We start from the raw sequence: 17,604 nt of genomic DNA on the forward strand, positions 1-17,604 counted from the left end.
TAACCTACTTAGAAAAGTTACAGCAACATGCATCACTCAGATACAAGTGAATCATTACATTTAACTAATCTCCCAGTATTTGATTTAAATCAGCTATAATTAAAAAGCAGAGTAACTGCAAATCATTTTAATCTTTCCAGGACATTTTAGTTATACACAATAGTATAAAAATATTTTTTTAAATAGAACTGTAGAACAAATAAATTTTCTTTTAAATTTAAATATGAAATTCTCAATAGTGCCTGAGTATATTTATAACTCAATGAGATCAGTTAAAAAAACAGCTGAATATATTACCAACAGTATATACAAAGACATGCATGCATAATTATCCCACTCTATCAAGTGGGAAAGTAGCCATGAGTGCAGTGGCATATGGTATCAAATTAAATAAAATATTTTCCCCTACTAAACAAAATCAACATAACTTTCACCACATAAAAACTGATCAATTTCACCCCCACACCACTTAAGGTACTAAACTACAAAAAGGTTTCCCATGGCCCACTAATATCCTCAAGTATACATGGAATCATTTGAGACCTGAATTCAAATCTAGCATAGACTGCAGTATGGATGTTTTAATATATTTAAGAATATGCACATTAAGTCAAATCGGATAGGATTTTTTTAAGAATGCTGTGATCTCTCACTAGTTCATGGCATTAATTTGTTCTCTTTCAGCCTAAATAAAAATAAAGGATGTGGGATTATTCCTAGAGACGGCAGATTTAGACAGGAAATAAACCCTGTCATTAGACTGGTTATTTAAGTCCACACTACCAAGTTTCCCGCAGTTAAAATGATCTCTAACAGTAGAAGAGGATCAGGAAAAAAAGATTTAATAGCTTGCGCATAAGGAAGTCTTTTTTGGGAGAAGGATTAGTTTGAGGGGAACTATCATCTTAAGAACATAACATAAGAACGGCCACGCTGGGTCAGACCAATGATCCTTCTAGCCCAGTATCCTATCTTCCCATAATGGTCAATACCAGGTGTTTCAGAGGGAATGAACAGAACAGGCAATTATCAAGTGATCCATCCCCCGATGTAAACTCCCAGCTTCTGCAAATCAGAGGCTAGGGACACCCAGAGCATGGAGTTGTATCCCTGACTATCTTGGCTAATAGCCATGATGGACCTATGCTCCATGAATTTATCTAATTCTTTTTTAAACCCTCTTATAGTTTTGGCCTTCACAACATCTCCTGGCAATGAGTTCCATAGGTTGACCGTGTGGTGTATGAAGAAATACTTCCTTCTGTTTGTTTTAAACCTGCTGCCTATTAATTTTATTGGGTGACTCCTGGTTCTTGTGTTATGCAATTGAATGTATCCTCTTAAAAATAAAGATGGTAAGATCTAACCTACACCTGGCCTCCCATAATCACAGGAAGTTCAAAGTCTGACCTCCTGTCAAAACACAGGCCACGGAGCTTCCCCAAAATAATTCCTACAGCATCTCTTTTAGAAAAACATCCATCCCCACCTCCACGGAGTGACAGACCTTAAGGAAAGTTTGGCAAACAGAGGATGTTTATTGTTTTAAGGTATGTTTTCTCTTAAATGCTTTGAATTCAAGAAAATCTGGAACATTTTATGTATAGAACTACTAAACATTAAGAGACAAGTGATACACTGCTATACTACCTTGAAATCCTTTTTTAAATTGTCCAAAACTAAATCGACATCCAAAGCTAAATAAACCCAGACTTGGTATGGAACTCATTGTGGTCTACCCAATAACAGTACCTATATCCTTAAGGTGTCTTTCTGATAACCATATACATTCATTCCGATCCTTCAGCCTTTCCTTACTTCTCACCTGCTTTCTGGTCAGATGAATATATATTATTCATAAAAAGATTCAGAGGCTTAGGTTCCTTTCAACGCCTTGCAGTGATTTTTTTCTCTCCATATGAGGTTTTAAAGTTGTCTGAAGCTACACAAAACAGAATCCACACAGTTTTCTTGCCTTTGTATTCATTAAGCTAAAAACAGATATCACACACAGTCTTGTATAACCAATTTTAAACTAAAGGAAAAAGGAAAAAACGGTTACCTACCTTTCGTAACTATTGTTCTTGGAGATGTGTTCCTCACGTCCATTCCATTCTAGGTGTGTGCACGCCCGTCAGAGATTTTTCCCTTAGCAGTATCCATAGGTTCAGCTGTGGTGCCCCTCTGTGTGCTGCGCTCATGCGCTGGTATATTAGGCACCGCCAACCCTATGCCCTCTCAGTTCCTTCTTGCTGGCAACTCCAACTGCAGGGTAGAAGGGTGGGTAATGGAATGGACATGAGCAACACATCTCCAAGAACAGTTACGAAAGGTAGGTAATTGTTTTTTCTTCAAATGCTTGCTCATGTCGATTCCATTCTAGGTGACTCACAAACAGCATGCTCAGAGGTGGGCTCAGAGTTTACAGTCTAGCGGCTTGCAGTACTGCTTTACTGAAGCCAGCATTGTCCCGGGCCTGCTGGGTAAGTGCGTAATGGGAGGTGAACTGTGGAAAGACGAAAAGGTGGCTGTCCTACAAGTGTCCTGGATAGGCACTTGGACTAGGAAAGCTGCCAAAGAGGCTTGCACCCTGGTTGAGAGGGTGGTTATAATCGCCAGAGGTAGCACCTTCGCCTGATCGTAGCATCAGTGAATGCACGCAGTGATCCAAGAAAAAATTATTTGAGCGGACACTGGACAACCTTATATCCTGTCGGCCACTGTGACGAACAATTGCATTGACTTGCAGAATGGCTTGGTCTTTTCAATGTAGGAGGCTAGTGTCCTCCTGACATCTAGGAAATGCAACCTACTCTCCTCCTCCGAGTTATGCAGCTTTGGAAAAAAGACAGGTAAGTAAATGTCCTGGTCCATATGAAACTGAGAAACCACCTTGGACAGGAAAGCTGGTTGTGACCGCAGCTGGACCTTGTCTTTGTAATAGACCGTATAGGGCAGTTCTGATGTAAGCGCCCTAATCTCAGAGACTCAGCGAGTAGATGTTATTGCAACCAAGAATGCGACCTTCCAGGAAACAAGAAGGAGAGAGCAGGAAGCCCAAGGCTCAAAGGGGGTAGGAGTTTCAGGTCCCACGGAGGAATGCCATGCAGGTAGAGGCGCTCAAGGCCCTTGAGGAACCTGGCAGTCATGTCCGGGGTGAAAACTGACCTACCCTGGAGTGGCAGATGGAAGGTCGAGATAGTGGCCAAGGGCAGTGGTTTTCAAACGTTTTTTTTCGGGCGGCTCCCAGTCAGCAGTGCAGCAGGGGTGCTACGGCAGGCTTCCTGCCTGTCCGGGCACTGCGGACTACGCTGCGCCCCAGAAGCGGCCAGCAGCAAGTCTAGCTCCTAGGTGGAAACACACAAGCAGCTCCGCGCAGCTCTCGCCCCCAGGCACCACTCCCACCCAGTTCCCATTGGACGGTTTCCAGCCAATGGAAGTGCAGAGCTGGTGCTCGGGGCAGGGACAGTGCATGGAGCCCTGTGGCCCCCCTGCCTACGAGCCAGACCTGCTGTTGGCTGCTTCCTCGGCGCAGCGCGGTGTCAGAAGAGATAGGGACTAGCCTGCCTTAGCCGGGCAGCACCGCCGACGGGACTTTTAACAGCCTGGTCAGCAGTGCTGGCCAGAGCTGCCATGACCCAGTGCCTTACATTCCATGACCCAGTACCGAGTCGCAACCCGCAGTTTGAAAACCACTGGCCTAGTGGACCTTGATAGACCTTGGAGCTTGAGATGCAGAAGGTAGTCCAGGATTAACTGCAGTGGGCCAAATGCCTTTGTCGGAGGTCCAACAAGCAAACCGCTTCCATTTGGGCAGGTCGGTCGATCTGGTGGAGGGCTTTCTGCTGCCCCAACAGGACCTGTTGGACACCAGCTGAGCACTCCTGCTCCTCTGCATTTAACCATGCAGCAGCCAAACCGTCAGGTGCAGCGCTGCCAGGTTCAGATGCAAAGACCACCGTGGTTTTGGGACAGCAGGGACAGCCTAAGCAGTGGCTAATGGAGCAGCTACAGAGAGGTCCAGAAGCATGCCGAACCAGTGCTGGCACGGCCAAGCCGGCGCTATGAGGATCATCTTTGCAGTGTCCTGCTGGATCTCCGTGAGGATCCTGTGAATTAACAGCATTGGTGGGAAGGCGTACAACAGAGTCCCTGACCACGGGAGCAGAAAAGCGTCCGACAGGGAGCGTCTGTTGATCCCCCGAATTGAGAACAAAACGTGGCACTTCCTATTCTGCCTAGATACGTACAGATCCACCTGGGGATTCCCCCATCTCTGGAATATGATGCGGACCACTTCCAGATGGAGGGAGGATAGGCCATGAACTGCAGGGTGTAACCTGAAGATATTATGTCGAGCACCCAATGATCTGAGGTCAGCCAAGACCAGGCCGACCAGAAAGGGCACAGGTGATTGAGGAAAGAGTGGGAGGCTGAATCCAGGAAAGAGACTGGGGCACCGTCCTCTAGTGCATCCTCAAAATGTCTGCTTCTAGCCTCCTTGGCTCCCAGAAGGGCAAGGCTGAGCAGATGAATGGGAAGACGACTGGTGTCGCTGCTTAGATCCCTTGTCTCTATCCTTTCTCCTGTAGGTGTTCAGCCCGGGAGTCCCCCAGGACTTCCTCAGTCTAGGTGAAGGAAAAGGATGAACAGCTTCCTGGACTGCTGAGGGATATGAAGGCCCAAGAAGCGAAGGGTACAGGAGTCTTTAAGGTCATGAAGCCTTGTGTCTGTGAGCTTGGAGAAGAGCCGTGCCCCCTCAAATGGGGGGTCCTGAATGGTGGTCTGCATCTCCTGGGATAAACTGGAGGACTGCAAGCAGGAGCTGTGCCTCATGGCCACTGCAGAGGCGACCACCCTGGCTGCTGAATCTGTAGCGTCCCAGGTCATCTGCAGGGCGCCTCTCGCTACCGCTGCGCCTTTGTCGACCAAAGCAGCGAACTCCTGGGCTTGGTCCTGTGGGAGGGTCTCCTTGTATCTGCTAAGAGAGTCCCACAGATTAAAACTGTACTTGACTAACAAGGCCTGGTGGTTAGACACCTGAAACTGCAGGATGGCTGTCGAATGAGCTTTTCTGCCAAACAAGTCTAGTCGCTTGGCGTCTTTGTTTTTCGGAGTGCCGCTGACTTGGTCCTGCCTGTCCCTTTCATCCACAGTGGACATGACCAGTGATGCCGCTGGAGGGTGAGTGTACAAATATTTGAACCCTTTTGCAGCGACGTAGTACTTCTTTTCCGCCTTCTTAAAGGTAGGTGGAATGGAAGAGGGGGGCTGCCACAGCGAGCTGCCAATCTGAAGAACCCCTGGGTGGACAGGCAGCGCGACCCGGGCTGGGGTGGAAGAGGATATAATATTAAGAAGTCAGACTTCTCCACGAACTCCTCAATTTTTAAGTTCAAATTGGCAGCCACCCTTTTAAGGAAGGCCTAGTGCTCCTTGAAGTTGTCAGGAGGACTGCCCGTTTGGAAGGGACATGCCACCGCTTCATCCAGAAACAACAAGGACGATTGCACTGCCGGGGGAGGGACGGGTTCCCTTTCCCTCTCCGGGGACGGCTCCTTATGTGTTGGAGTCTGCTGCGCTGCCCCCACGTCACATTCAGTACCATGTTCTGACTGCGGTGCCAGGGAAGACTGGTGGAAGTATGGGACCAGCATCATCAGTACGCCCTGCGGGTTCCAGTATGGTCCTTGAGCGAGCCACTGTCCCTGCTGCCATGCCGCTGCTGCAGATGCCACACGGGTCTCACGGGTCGGCGGCAAATCACTCCTTTTTGGTGAGGGGCTGAACTCCCGGTCTGACTCAGACCATTGCCCTTCCGGCTACCAGAGTGGAAGGCCTGAGTCTGCTGACTTACCCTGGTTGGTGACCAGTGAGATCAGGGTGAGGATCTGTGCCTTCCCAAGAAGCGATACCAAGGAGGTGGAGACCGGTGCCATGATAGGGAGCAATCCTGCTCCTGTGGGGACTGACGTCTAGGTGAAGGTGACCTGCGCTGTGGCAATCTTTGGCGGGAAACTCGCCAGTACCATGGATACAGGGATCGGTGCCTCAACTCCGGCGTCCCATGCCTTGTAGGGAGAGAGTGCGGCACTGGGGACCTGGGCCTTCTGACCCACTCTACTGAGAGTGCGGTGCTGGGATCCTAGGCCGTGGATATGGGGATCTACATCTGAGGTCCCGAACCCAGGCCCCGAGTCTCAGAGCCCAGGTCATTTGACTCAGGCTTGTAAGGTGAAAAATAGTAGTGTAGACATTTGGGCTCAGGCTGGAACCCAGGCTCTGAGGCCCACCCCCCTCATGGGATTTCAGAGCCTGAATGTCGACCCTGGAATTTTTAGCCCTGCAGCCAGAGTGCGAGTCAGATGACCTGGGCCAGCCACAGCCATGCTGCGGGTTTTTTATAGCAGTGTAGATATACACAAAGAGATTACAGTTAAATGGTCAGCAAAGCTTCAGCTCTCTGTATGCATGTAATTCAACATTTCTACATCTGTCCATATGTGCAGCTTGGCTGCTTTGAAATATTACACATCCTGCAATCAGAAGAATCAAGAGTATGCATTGTCCCTTTATCATACGATGGCATGAAAAATGCTAGTGATGACACACTGTATCTCCGTCTTAAAACTGAATAATTGCTTCTCTGTTGTGTCTTGAGAACAACAAAAAGCACTCTAACTGCAGCACAATTCTCTCCAGAACAGCTGTGTTTCTTAGCAGGCACAGACAGAGTCTCGTTAAACTCCAGTCGATACTGCTGGAAAGGATGATGGCTAAGCAATGTATTCATGTTGAGCCCATCACCCTGGTATCTGGACACAAACTGCATGGGTTATTTAGGAGTATTACAAACATATTGCTTAAGAGTCAGTTTATCCCTACAACCTTAGCCACTATTAGATACATCAGAAATGCAATGCATGTGACTGTATGTATGCATGTTATATCACTGAGTATCAAAAGAGCATCACATTGATCTGTAGACTTGGGGTCCTTTTGAAGTCTTTGCTCCTGCTGGAGTCTCAAATAGCTACAGCAATGAAAGATGACTTTTTCCAGCTGAAAATGGCTAAAAGCCTGTGCCCCATCCTGTCAGATGATGACCTGAACACAGCAATGCATACCTGTGTGACTTCCAGGCTGGAGGTCTACTATAATTCACTATGCCTAGGTATAATTATGCAGATATTTACAAAACTTCAGTCCAGAATGCAGCCTTCCCCCAGCACACAAACAGTGGAATACAGCAGATCACCCTGGTGCTGCCACACTACTAAATCAAATTCAGAGTCTGGTCTTAATTTTCAAAATCCTCTGTGTAACTGTCTCAATAGGACACCTCTCTCAGTGCAATAATTCTTTTTCAAGTACATTTCCTCACAGGTTAGGAATTTGTCAACCTGAAGAGTGGAGCCTGCAAAAATGAGACACCGGGCTTTCTTGGCAACAGGGCCATGCCTTTGGCACCTGTGACTGCAGCTATTTAGAATTATGTTGTGGCCTTCAGAACCACATGCAAGACTCACTTATTTGACTTGGCTTTCCTGCAGTCTCAGTTAAAAACAGAAAAGTAGCAAAAAAGAAGATGGACCAAAAAGAGGAGATGTCAAGAAGGAATAAAGGGAGAAAAAAGAAAAGAGAGAGGAAGTAAAAACTAATTAAAAACCCCCAAAATGACACACAAATCCAACTGCCTTGAAATGAGTAGAGAGAAAATAATGCAATGGGCCTTTTTAAGACTTGGATTTGATTCTTTACCAGGTGCTTGGATACAACAATGCTGGGTGATGTTATAAGAAAAATACATATGCTGGCCAAATCTATTTGAAGATTCTGCACAGAGTGCCTGGAATTCTGTGCAGACAAGACAGCATCTTGGGTTGCACCTCTGCTTTCCTGATTCCAAACAACGTCACATATAGACCACATCACAAAAAAGTTCCTTTGTGCCCATTCTTAGACTGATTCTGATGGAACCCCGCCATACGCACTGAGGTTCTAATGTGCCAGGGGTGGTCCCCCAGCTCTGCCCCAGGTCCCACCCCCACGACCCCACCCCACCCTGCCTTTTCCTGCCCCAGCTCTGCCTCTTCCTGCCCTGTTCCACCTCCTCCCCACAAGTGCCCAAGCCCTCGCTCCTCCCTCCCAGTGCCTCCTGCATGCCACGGAACAGTTGATCTGCAGCGGGTGGGAGGCACTGGGAGAAGGGGGAAGTGCTGATAAGGGGGCAGCCAGTGGATGCTAAACACCCACCATTTTTTTTGTGGGTGCTCCAGGGCTGGGGGACACTGTGTAGGACAACATGGAGGCAGCACAGGCTGCCCTGAGGCCCTGAAACACCATCCAGGCCAGGCCACGTGAGCGAGTGATGCAACACAGGTGTAATGGCACAATCTGCTGCTTTGCTGTTACAGTAATATTTGCTGAAGCCACCACCCTCTCTCTGCCCTTATTTGGGACTCCAATGTGTTCCCTGCTGTTTATGGGGGTTCAAGGGTACACTGGGGTGGGGGGGGAAGAAGAGAGATGGGCAGAATTTGTGTGTGGGGGCAGGAGGAATGAATACACAGGATGGCAAAACAGCTGGAGGTAGAGGAAGGAGAAAGGCCCAAGGGCAAAATCACAGACAGGGAGTAGGAGTTGGGGGTAAGAATGGGATAGAGGCACTGCCAGATTCTGGGAGAAGGAAAAAACACTGGGATGGGAAGAGGTAAAGGGGATAAAGGTTGAGCCACCTGCAGTGGATGCAGAAACAGGTGTGGGTGACAGAAGGGCTTCTTCCCCCCCTCCCTTTCACAGGATGGAACATCTCAGCACCCACTTCCCAGGGCTGTGTTCTTAAAGGCACAGTGCATCCCAATACCTAAACAAGGGAGCTCTTCTTCATCTGAAATGACTGAGTTACTAAAATGGACTTGATTCACTGAAGTATTTTACACACTTACACACACTCCTAAAAATATCAGAATTGTCATACATGTTTTTAGAGTTGAAAAGAATTCCTTATTAGTTTAAATGTCTGCATAAAACCACACAGCACTACATAAATTTGTCTTATCTGCTGTTCTGATACCCTGAGTTTGACTTCCTTTCTTGTAATCTATTGTAAAAGTAATTTTGCACCTTTTAATAATTTATTTTTAAAATGCTTTTACAACTACTATTCTTAGCACTTCATTTATCTTTGTTAACAGATGAATGTCATTGTGCTATATAATTTGTATTTTAATAACAATTCATTAAAAATAGGGCTATCAAGTGATTAAAAAAATGAATCATGATTAATCACATTGTTAAACAAGAATGGAATACCATTTATTTAAATATTTGTGGATGTTTCCTACATTTTCAAATATATTAATTTCAGTTACAACACAGATCAGAATACAAAGTGTATAGTGCTCACTTTATATTTTTTATTACAAATATTTGCACTGTAAAAAAGTAGTATTTTTCAATTCACCTCATACAAATACAGTAGTGCAATCTCTATCACGAAAGTTGAACTTACAAATGTAGAATTATGTACAAAAAATAAACTGTATTGAAAAATAAAACAATGTAAAACTTTAGAGCCTACAAGTCCACTCAGTCATACTTCAGCCAATTGCTCAGACAAACAAACTTGGTTACAAATTGCAGGAGATAATACTGCCCGCTTCTCATTCACAGTGTCACCTGAAAGTGAGAACAAGTGTTTGAATGGCACTGTTGTAGCCAATGTCGCAAGATATTTATGTGCCAGGTGCTCTAAAGATTCTTATGGTCCCTTCATCTTCAATCACCATTCGATAGGACATGCTGATGATGGGTTCTATTCGATAATGAGTAGCAGAGAGGACCGATGCATGTTCATTTTCAGCACCTGAGTCAGATGCCACGAGCAGAAGCTTGATTTTTTTTTTTTGGTGATTTAGATTCTGTAGTTTCGGTATCTGACTGTTGCTCTTTTAAGACTTCTGAAAGCATGCCGCACCCCTCATCCCCCTCAGATTTTAGAAGGCACTTCTGATTCTTAAACCTTGGGTTGAATGCTGTAGCTTTTTTTAGAAATCTCAGATTGGTATCTTCATTGCGTTTTGTCAAATCTGCTGTGAAAGTGTTCTTAAAACAAACATGTGCTGGGTCATCATCCAAGACTACTATAACATGAAATATGTGGCAGAATATGGGTAAAACAGAGCCAAAGACATACAGTTCTCCCCCCAAGTGTTCAGTCACAAACTTAATTAACGCATTATTTTTTAATGAGCAACATCAGCATGGAAACATATCCTCTGGAATGGTGGCCGAAGCAAGAAGGGGCATATGAATGTTTAGCATATCTGGCATGTAAATACCTTGCAATGTCACCTACAAAGGTGGCATGCAAACCCCTGTTCTCACTTTCAGGTGACACTGTAAATAAGAAGCAGGCAGCAGCATCACCTATAAATGTAAACAAACTTGTCTGTCTTAGAGATTGGCTGAACAAGAAGTAGGACTGAGTGGACTTGTAGGCTCTAAAGTTTTACATTGTTTTGGTTTTGAGAGCAGTTATGTAACAAAAAAACTACATTTTTAAGTTGCACTTTCATGATAAAGAGATTGCACTACAGTACTTGTATGAGGTGAATTAAAAAAATACTATTTCTTTTATCATTTTTACAGTGCAAATATTTGTAAGAAAAATAATATGAAGTGAGCACTGTGCACTTTGTATTCTATGTTGTAATTGAAATCAATATATTTGAAAATGTAGAAAAACATCCAAAAATTTTTCATAAATTTTAATTGGTATTCTATTGTTTAACAGTGCGATTAATCACGATTAATTTTTTTAATCTCGATTAACTTTTTTTTTTAGTTAATTACGTGAGTTAACTGCGATTGACAGCTCTAATTAAAAATATTATAGTTGCTAGTAGTTTTAGCAGTCACAGCTAAGTAGTTTTAGTATAACGTTTTCTGTGGTTTTTATTGTGAATTTGTAATTTTCAATTTTTAAATTCTAATTTTCATAGTAAGTCAGAGAGGGACAAACTACGGCCCATGGACCACACCCGGCCCGCAGGACCCTTCCCTCTGGCCCCTGAGCTCCTGCCATGGAGCTGGGTCAGGACAGGCTTACAGAGGAGCCAGCCCAACTCGCCGGCAGCGTGGTAAGCTGGACGCAGGCTAGCCTTTGGCCCGTCCCTGCCTCCCGAGCAGTCACAGTTCCCCCAGCACTTGGGCAGCGTGGCTGCAGCTCCAGACGGGCGGCACGGCTATAGCGCAGCCAGACCTGGTGCTCCAGGACAGTGGGGTCAGGGGGAGTTCCGGGGGGGGGGGGGTGCGAGGAGCAGGGGGGGTTGCAGGGGGGTGACCAAGGGGCCTGGGCCCTGCTGCTGGGGACATGGGCAGAGCAAACCCGGGCTCCCCTCTACCTCCAGCATGCTTGGCCCTTGTCCTCAGCAGCCAAGCGCAGACAGAGAGCGAGCCTTGCCAGACTGCCAGGGAAAGCAGCCAAACGAGCAGGGAAAACGCACAAGGAAAGGACTGAGCCCTCCTTTCCCCCACCCCACAGGTAATGTGGAGCAGGGAGAGTTGGACAGGGGGTGGTGGGGCCCCAGGGGGGCAGTCAGAGGGTGGGGAGCAGGGGGGATTGGATAGTGGACAGGCTTCCCGGGGGGATGGTCAGGGGGCAGAAAGCAGGGTGTTTGGATAGGATGCAGGAGTCCTGGGGGGTAGTCAGGGGTGGGGAGCAGGGGTCGTTGGATGGGGGTGTGAGTTCCAGGGTCTGGAATGGGGGTGGGGGCCAGGCCACACCTCGCTGTTTGGGGAGGCATAGCCTTCCCTACCTGGCCCTCCATATAGTTTCTGTACCCAATATGGCCCTGGGGCCAAAAAGTTTGCCCACCCCTGTAGTAAAGTTTATTCTTTTGGACCCAAAAATCATGACATCACCAAAAATAAAAATAAAAAAATGATTCTTTTCATTTGCCTTTTTATTCCTGAGCCTTCAGGTGCAGTAGGCCCAGATCCACAAAGGTATTTCAGCTCCTAACATCCATTGATTTCAGTGGAAGTTAAGAGGCTAAATAGCTTTGTGGATCTGGGTGTAGACTCATATTTCTTTTATCTCTTCCAAAGAACCCATATACCTAAACAGCTAGACATTCCTAGAACATTTAATGCTACTTTGGACTCCCTCCACCACAATTTAAAATTAATTAAAAATCCCAATTTCTGTAGGTAATTCCGCCATCTTGCAAACAGTGAAGTGAATGCTTCATATTCTTCTATTACTTCATTTGGTGCATACATAGATGTTGATTTTTCTACTGAATTGTCTTATTTCTAATTACATTCTTTACTGTTATAGCAAAATATATGAGATACATACTTGTGCTATGATACATTTCTGGGGTATTCTTCATACTGGCAAGATTACTGTTTTGTACTACTAAAATCAAAGATGTTTAAGAATGAATCCATTTTGTTAGGTTACTCCTTTGCATTGTTGGTCAGGCATGGGGGCATAGTGCTGACCTCACCTAGTTTACCCTTCAATATAACTGAAGTGCGTGGTCTCTGGTATGTTTTTACAGCAGGTCGGGTAATACATGCTAGTTACCTCATGGCAAAAAACACATCTTATCACGAGTCAAACGTAATGTAAGCCTTTTTTCCCCACTAACAACACGCTCCCAGGAAAATATGACTTACAAACACATGAGAGAGACAAAGTAATATATTCTATTGGACCAACTTCACTTGGTCAGAGAAACTTGCTTTTGAGCTTATACTGCACACTTCTTCAGGTCTGGGACAAGCACTCAGTGTCACAGCTAAATACAAGGTGGAACACACTGTTTAGCATAAAGTAGTTAACACATATTTCCAGTAACAATTACGTAGGTGAAACCAGACAATCGTTATGCTCTCGTGTGACCTCATAGAAAAATGATAAAAGTCAAAAACACTGTATCATATGTGGGTGAACACTTCCGACAAAGTGACCATGCTGTATATGACCTATCAGTCCTCATCCTCAAAAACTTGCACAACTAAAACCTCTCCAACGCATCATCAAGGATCTACAACCTATCCTGAAGGACGACCCATCACTCTCACAGATCTTGGGAGACAGGCCAGTCCTTGCCTACAGACAGCCCCCCAACCTGAAGCAAATACTCACCAGCAACCACACACCACACAACAGAACCACTAACCCAGGAACCTATCCTTGCAACAAAGCCCGTTGTCAACTGTGTCCACATATCTATTCAGGGGACACCATTGCAGGGCCTAATCACATCAGCCACACTATCAAAGGCTCGTTCACCTCTACCAATGTGATATATGTCATCATGTGCCAGCAATTCCCCTCTGCCATGTACATTGGCCAAACTGGACAGTCTCTACATAAAAGAATGAATAGACACAAATCAGACGCCAAGAATTATAACATTCAAAAACCAGTCGGAGAACACTTCAATCTCTTTGGTCACTCGATTACAGACCTAAAAGTGGCAATTCTTCAACAAAAAATCTTCAAAAACAGACTCCAAGGAGAGACTGCTGAATTGGAATTAATTTGCAAACTGGATACAATTAACTTAGGCTTGAATAAAGACTGGGAGTGGATGGGTCATTACACAAAGTAAAACTATTTCCCCATGTTTACCCCCCGCCCCCGTTCCTCAGATTTTCTTGTCAACTGCTGGAAATGGCCCACCTTGATTATCACTACAAAAGGTGTTTTTTGTCCCCGTCCCCCACACGCCCCCGTAATAGCTCACCTTAAGTGATCACTCTCATTACAGTGTATATGGTAACACTCATTGTTTCATGTTCTCTGTGTATATAAATCTCCCTACTGTATTTTCCACTGAATGCATCCGATGAAGTGAGCTGTAGCTCATGAAAGCTTATGCTCAAATAAATTGGTTAGTCTCTAAGGTGCCACAAGTCCTCCTTTTCTTTTTGCGGATACAGACTAACACGGCTGCTACTCAGAAACAACACTTTCAGAAGACGAGCCTGGGAGCTGGAATTCATAACTTTGCTAGACGCTAAAAATCATGGACTAAATAGACACACTGGATTTATGGTTTATTACAATAAATTGTAACCTACTTTCACCCCCTAGCTGCTTTTCCCTCCTATGACTAGAGGGGTGTTAAAGGGCCACTTCACCTTGAATTGTCCCTTGAAATATGTGTTAACCACCTATGCTAAACAATCTGTTCCATCTTGTATTTAGCGGGGACACCCTATCAGCTGGTCTATACTACACAGTTAGGTACACATAAGGCAGCTTATGTCAACCTAATTATGTCTACATCTACACTAGCGCCTTCCTCCACCCTACTACACCTCCACGAGAGCTGTAAGGCTTATGTCAGCGTAGTCAGAGTGACACAGTGTCTATGAAGACACTGCATCCGTTACATTGACTCTGGGGGAGAATGGACTCTGCCCCCAACTGGGACCTGCGGTGAGAAGCTCTGGTGGCCCTCACTCCCCACCAGAAGCTAGGCATCCTTGTCAATTTCATGGTTCAGTGACAAGGCTGCCTGGCTCCAGGTGGGGAGGGGCAGGGGAGGATTGAGGGCCGAAAAGTCAGGGCAGCTGGACTTAATTCCCCAGGGGGGCAAGAAGCCCCTGGAGGCTTCCCGTAGCTCACAGCAGGGAAGGGAGAGGGAAGAAGACCCAGGTGGCTTCCTCCGATCCCAAAAGGGAATGGGGAAGACAGAGGGGGCAGCCCACTGGGAGTCCGGGAATCTGTGGGGCAGCCGGGCTCTCGGCAGGGAGCAGCCAGAGGAACTGAGAGACCAGGCTCTCAGCTCCCCATGATGATCCAACCAGTGGACCAAATTCAGTGATGAGTCCTGATCAAATGACACCTGAGGCATGTTGCACATATGCTAAAATGACTACCCTTCTTGGGATAGTGGTGGAAGCGCTCCTGGTGAGGATGTGCACCACAGACCCAAGGAGGGCAGTGTGGATTGATGGTTGTAAATCGACCTCATATAGGTCAACTTACATTTCTAGTGTAGACATGTCCTGAATATGTTTCCCAGACCTGAAAAAAAGCTCTGTGTAAGCTCAAAAGCTTGTCTCTCTCACCAACAGAAGTTGGTATAATAAAAGATATCACCTCAACCACCTTCTCTCAGTTATTTCAACGGGCCATTCAAGGTGAAGTGGCCTGTAAACATCCCTAACAAACATGAAGGGGAAAGGACGGGAGAGGGGAAAAAGCAGCCTGGAGAGGCGGGGTGTTAATGGGTTATAGATTGGGATGATTTAGTTGGTGTTGGTCCTGCTTTGAGCAGGGGCACTGTTCCCTCTAAGCCAGGGGTCGGCAACCTATGGCACGTGTGCCAAAGATGGCACGGGAGCCGATCTTTAATGGCATGCTGCTGCCTGCCAGGTCCCAGCCGCTGGCCCCGCTCCGCCCGCTGCCGAACCCAGGCCAGGACCCTGGCAGGCAGCAGCGAGCCATTAAAAATCCTGCCCTCCCTGGCGCGCTCTTCTCCGCCGCCGCCCCCCCCCACCCTTCCCCGGGGCAGGGTGAAGAAGCTTGGTCCTGCCGGCTGGGCTGCTGCTGCTGCTGCTGCAGGGCAGGCAAGCCCCCCCTTCCCCCCCCTCTTCCCCCAGCCTGCTGGGTCCTGCCCCTCCACCTCTCCCTCCCTGGATCCAACCTGCTGATGGCCCCTGCGAGGGAGGGGGAGAAGCAGAGCCAGAGCAGCCCTGCTCATGGGAGGAGGTCGAGAAGAGGTGGGGATGGGGCTGTGGGGATGGGGGGTGGAATCAGGGCATATCCCCTCCAGCCCCCTGTCATGAGCCACTCTGGGCTGGGAGCACCCCCATGACTCCAGCCCACACTCCCAGCCCTCTGCCCTGACCCCTGCACCCCCTCACACATACCCCCAGCCCTCTGCCCTGACCCCTGCACCCCCTCACACACCCCAGCCCTGACTCCAGCCCCCCTACACATACCCAGCCCCCCACAGCTTTTGCCAACTCCTGCACCCCCTCACATGCCCCCAGCCCTCTGCCCTGACTCCTGCACCCTCCTCACACACGCCCAGCCCCCTTCCCTGACTACTGCACCCCCACACACATACCCAGCCCCCCCAAAGACCATGCCCTGACTCTTGCACCCCCCACATTCCCACCCCCACCCTGAGCACCAAACGGGAGCTCCTACACCCCCCCCCACATTCCCACCCCCACCCCTCGCACCAAATGGGAGCTGCCCAGGTAAGCACTCCATCCCCAAGCCTCCTGCCCCAACCCTGAGCCCCCTCCTTCATTCTAGCTCCTGACCAGACCCTACACCCCAACCCCCAGCCCTGTGCTCAGTACACTCCCACCCTCAGCTCAGTGCAGAGAGAGAGGAAGAGAATGGGCTAGAACCAGGGAGAAGGTAGGTACCCGCTCTATGTGGGCCAGGATCCCAGACCGGCAGCGGGCTGAGTGGGGCCGGCAGCCGAGACCCTGGCTGGCAGGAGCCAGCGGATGGAACCCCAGACCAGTAGCAGGCTGAGTGGCAGCAAACTGGGCATCACAAAATGGGGAAGAGTTGGCCAGCCCTCTGTGGAGATAGAGGTGATTAGGGACTATTTAGAAAAGCTGGACGTGCACAAGTCCATGGGGCCGGACGAGTTGCATCCGAGAGTGCTGAAGGAATTGGCGGCTGTGATTGCAGAGCCATTGGCCATTATCTTTGAAAACTCGTGGTGAACCGGGGAAGTCCCGGATGACTGGAAAAAGGCTAATGTAGTGCCAATCTTTAAAAAAGGGAAGGAGGAGGATCCTGGGAATTACAGGCCCGTCAGCCTCACCTCAGTCCCTGGAAAAATCATGGAGCAGGTCCTCAAAGAATCAATCCTGAAGCACTTGCATGAGAGGAAAGTGATCAGGAACAGCCAGCATGGATTCACCAAGGGAAGGTCATGCCTGACTAATCTAATCGCCTTTTATGATGAGATTACTGGTTCTGTGGATGAAGGGAAAGCAGTGGATGTATTGTTTCTTGACTTTAGCAAAGCTTTTGACACGGTCTCCCACAGTATTCTTGTCAGCAAGTTAAGGAAGTATGGGCTGGATGAATGCACTATAAGGTGGGTAGAAAGCTGGCTAGATTGTCGGGCTCAACGGGTAGTGATCAATGGCTCCATTGGCAGCCGGTATCAAGTAGAGTGCCCCAGGGGTCGGTCCTGGGGCCGGTTTTGTTCAATATCTTCATAAATGATCTGGAGGATGGTGTGGATTGCACTCTCAGCAAATTTGCGGATGATACTAAACTGGGACTAGTGGTAGATATGCTGGAGGGGAGGAATAGGATACAGAAGGACCTAGACAAATTGGAGGATTGGGCCAAAAGAAATCTGACGAGGTTCAATAAGGATAAGTGCAGGGTCCTGCACTTAGGATGGAAGAATCCAATGCACAGCTACAGACTACGGACCGAATGGCTAGGCAGCAGTTCTGCGGAAAAGGACCTAGGGGTGACAGTGGACAAGAAGCTGGATATGAGTCAGCAGTGTGCCCTTGTTGCCAAGAAGGCCAATGGCATTTTGGGATGTATAAGTAGGGGCATAGCGAGCAGATCGAGGGACGTGA

General features: G+C 47.5%; 1 protein-coding gene across 11 annotated transcripts in view; it reads right to left on the reverse strand.

Moving 5' to 3' along the window:
* FANCM (FA complementation group M) overlaps positions 1-17,604 on the reverse strand; it is a 145,443-nt gene that overhangs the window by 87,401 nt on the left and 40,438 nt on the right. The gene's annotated exons all lie outside the window — the stretch shown is intronic.

The sequence above is a fragment of the Lepidochelys kempii genome, chromosome 6 (assembly GCF_965140285.1).
Source record: "Lepidochelys kempii isolate rLepKem1 chromosome 6, rLepKem1.hap1, whole genome shotgun sequence".
Taxonomy (NCBI): domain Eukaryota; kingdom Metazoa; phylum Chordata; order Testudines; family Cheloniidae; genus Lepidochelys; species Lepidochelys kempii.